The sequence below is a fragment of the Carlito syrichta genome, unplaced genomic scaffold (assembly GCF_000164805.1).
Source record: "Carlito syrichta isolate Samal-C Ts95f unplaced genomic scaffold, Tarsius_syrichta-2.0.1 Scaffold79415, whole genome shotgun sequence".
NCBI classification, from domain to species: Eukaryota; Metazoa; Chordata; class Mammalia; order Primates; family Tarsiidae; genus Carlito; species Carlito syrichta.
This window is the reverse complement of record NW_007023511.1, coordinates 267,056-271,011: the sequence shown is the minus strand read 5'-3', so window position 1 is coordinate 271,011 and position 3,956 is coordinate 267,056. Positions and strand designations below refer to the sequence as shown.

The window sequence follows — 3,956 nt, the reverse complement described above, 5'->3', positions numbered from 1 at the left end:
GTGGTGCTAGCTCTTTCTGCTCCCCAGGTTGTCCCCGCTGTGGACAGGCTCCGGACCGCCGATCTCGGACTGCGGGCGTGTGTCCAGCGACTGCGGAGTTCCATGCGCAGGTACGTCCCTGCCCCTGCGCCCGGGGAGGCGCAGGTCCGAGCACGTGGCCCTTGGCGGCGGGGGTCCCGGGGCGGCCGCGCGGAGCCCAGGATCCGACTCTAGCGAAAGGGGAGTCCCTCTGGCAGTACAGCGGCTTCCGAGGTGCTTTCGGGCCTATTAAGGGAACTGCTGAGAACCACGAGGTGGTAAACAGAAAAACCCCGGGAGAACAAACGTCTCAAGTCGCCCTTTCCTGTGCCCTTTTAAGGTTGACGCAGTGCTTTAAGAGGCCAACACAGAAGGGTAAATCAAGTCTCCATAAAACCCGGAGAGGAGGGTGCTTGGCTCCCCTTTGGATCCTGTCTGGAGGCACAGCACAAACAGGAGAGATTACCTTGGAATTGAAGCATCTTTGTCACTTAAAAAAAACTCAGTCCATAGAACACACGATAAACACATTGAAGCACTGTTATAAACGCATTTAAAAACGTTTCTTTTCTCCTCTTTTAAGAGTGAGAAAATCAGATTCACTGAGTATGCTGCAGGGAAGCACTGGGCAGAAAAAGATAGCTGTCCACACTCGAAAACGTTTCTTTCTTGTAGGTTGAAACTACAGGGAAAGCCGCTGGAGCTGGTCTGCTTTGATGCTGGTGTTGCCACTGACTTAATGGAGAGACCAAAAAACCGGGAACCATCTTAAGGGAGTGGTGAGGGCGGGCCCTTGTAGTACGGCTTCCCCACTAGATGTTAGAGGAACTAGTCGGTGTCAGGGTGCCAGCTAGCAATGTTGGGAGTGGCTGCACTTAGTTTCAGTTAGTTCTTTTTACATTCTTTTCAAGCATTTCCCCACATCATGATGGGTGATTTACATGAACAATGCATGGCAGTGAAATTTTGTTTACTGTTGGGGGAAAATGTGGCGGAAACAGTTAGTATGCTACAAACAACTTACAAAGATGCTGTTCTGAGTAAGACACAAGTTTACCAATGGTTTTCCCATTTTAAACGGGGTAAACCTTCAAACAGCCAAACTGAAAAAAACTTGGGAAGAATTTGTCAAACCAGCTTGAAAAACTGCCCTCGGACTGTAGATGAACCTGTAGAGTTGACGGGTGTCAGAGTTCCTGTCAGCAAATTTCACCTGAAAATTTGGACATGAGACGAGTTTCAGCAACACTCGGGCCTCGCTTGTCTGTGTGCCTGCTTTGAAGCAGCAGCTGGAAGCTGACCCTACTGGCACAGTGGAACATGCTTCGAGGAAGGTTGAGTTCTCTTGATAGGGTGTTCCTGTGCTACCCAGGGAGTTGGAGCAGGGGGTGGTGTTGGTGGCAGGCAATGCAGCAGAGGCTTCCTGTTCATTCCTTCACAGCTTTTGCAGCTGAGATTGAGTCTGCTCCCATTTCACAGATGAAGGCAAGGGTTAGGTGGCTACTGGAGTTCTGTCCCGTGTGACCTCTGGAAAGTCACCTTGAGATTTGGTATTCTGGTGTAACGGCAAAAAAACTAAACAGACTCGGTCTGCAGAGCTGTTAGGAATACAATTCAATGAGACTTAAATGTATTAATTACATTAAACCTAGGATTCCAAAATTTGGTACAAAGGGAGCACCCATCAGCCTGCTGGGTATTTTCTATGTAGCTAGCATAATGAGGAGTGATTGGGGCTTAGAAGGACAAGCTGGGGCTAGATAGTTAGAAACTTTGGAAAGTGATAGGAACGTTTTTGTGCAGGAGGAAACAGTCTAGCAAGCAGCACAGAGCCCACACAAGGCCATTCTTCTTGATCAGTATTTGCCTGTGTGTCACAGCTCATTTCCCAGAATCTTCAATAAAAAGTATTTGATACCTTGCAGTCTGTGTTAGTGCTTAATCCAGAGTTTGGGCCTCTCTACCTAAGCTTTACATCTTTATGCTCCAGATTATACCCTACAGTCCAGCCTGGGGGTGGGGAAGCTCTGAAGGTGATGCACTTGGTATGTTAGCCAGTGTAACTGCCAGAGCAGAAAAAGGGGGAGGTTTGCGTGTTAGGGTAGGGCAGGCCAGGAATGCCTGAACAGGCTGAATGTAGAGTTGAGGGGCATTTTGAGGTTTGGAGGTGAAGCCACAGAGCGGTTCCCTAGAGGGGAAGGGACTTGGTGTGTGCCTGCAGGGTTGGTGAGGGGTAATCAACCATTGTAGGATGGCAGCTTACCTCCTGGCCATCCAGGCCTCTGGGTATAATGAATGCTCCCTGCTACCAGACTTTCCCCTTAGCCCAGATTCTCACTGCTGTTGGTCCTTCCTCTTTCCCTGGTAATTCTTAGCACCCTGTAATGGCCTCAGGGCATCCAGAACTGAACCTCGTGTGGTGCTGGGTATGCCTCCCTACCGTGCATGTTCTGTGGGGCCTGTAGTATTAGAGGTCAAGTCCATCATAGTTCTAGCTAAGTAATCAGTCTGCATGTCTAGCAGTCAATGTATTCATATTTGTGTACCACTCACAAAGAGCTTTCTTCAGAATCTTACCAGGTGTGGTGGCTGATACCTGTAATCCCAGCACTATGGGAGGTGGATATGAGACTATTATCTGAGCTCAAAGGTTTGAGACCAGCCTGAGCAACATGGTGAGACCTCGTCTCTGCAATAAATCAAAAAATTGGGCAGGCAAGGTGGCATATGCCTGTGGCTCCAGCTACTTGGAAGGCTGATGCAGAAGGATCACCTGAGCCCAGCAGGTTGAGGCTACGATGGCCATGAGCATGCCACTGCACTCCAGCCTAGGTGGCAGTGACACTTCCGACTGAAAAGCAAAACAAAACATTTTCCAGAATCTTAAATGTACTTGGTCCTCATCTTGGAGTCTTGGTGCTGACTCCATCATGGCATCCCGAATCCATTGTGGCTGGTACCAGGGTGGCAGCGTTTGTCGTTTAATATCAGGTAATTGTTGAGTGGGATGACATGGCACGTGAGGGGCTTGCATGTTCGCACTTAGACCACTTTCCCTCAGGAAACTGCAAACTGGCAATCAAGACTCAAGAGGGTTGGACATGGTGCCAACTGCCCGTCTTGATACTGTATTGTCCTGATAATCAGGACAAGATGACTGCTGACATTAGGCAGTATCTTCTAGCTGCTGTCATGAGAGGCATGGGAACTACAGGAATTCAAGGATGACCACTGCTTCCACACTCCACTGAGCCCTGTGGTCATTTGCCCTTAAGTTATTTGGACCAAGGCTGAGTCTGCCACAGATGACACCCTCATGACCCACACACAGGTAGGCAGCACAGATGCAGGACACTGCCATGACTGCAGTTAGATTACATGATACCACCCACCCCTGGGCCCTGGGGAGATGGAAGGCTGAATAACCGTCCCAAAGATAATCAGGCTCGCATGTCTGGGACCCATGAATGCTACCTTATTGGCAGGGATAATTAGATTAACGATCTAGATAGAGGAAGATTATCTCATAATCCTAGTGGGCCCTAATGCGGTCACAAGCTCCTGGGGGAGGTGGGGGGGGAGTCGAAAATGCTGGCCTTGAGGGTTGAAGTAAGGCAGCTACCAGAAGTCGGAGGCTGCAAGGTGCCTGGCCCACTGAGCCTCCTGAGGGAGCTGCCTTTCATTTGGCCCAGTAAACTGATTTCTGACTTCAGGCCTTCAGAACTGAGAATAAAATTATTTTTTTGAGTTGCAGGTCTCACTCTTGCCCAGGCTGGAGTGCAGTGGCACGCTCACAGCCACTGCAGCCTCAACCTGCTGGGCTCAGCGATTCATTTGCCTCAGCCTTCCAAGCAACTGAAACTACAGGCATGCGCCAATACACCTGGCCAATTTAAAAAAAAAATTTATTGTAGAGATGAGGTCTCACCATGTTGCCC

At 49.4% G+C, this 3,956-nt stretch overlaps 1 long non-coding RNA gene across 1 annotated transcript; it reads left to right on the top strand.

The window, feature by feature from the left end:
* The first annotated feature begins 29 nt into the window (after positions 1 to 29).
* LOC103256723 lies at positions 30 to 1,942 on the top strand. Its single transcript, XR_504090.1, has 2 exons — positions 30 to 110; positions 694 to 1,942. It is a non-coding gene; the product is annotated as an uncharacterized LOC103256723 (long non-coding RNA).
* The last annotated feature ends 2,014 nt before the right edge of the window (positions 1,943 to 3,956 follow it).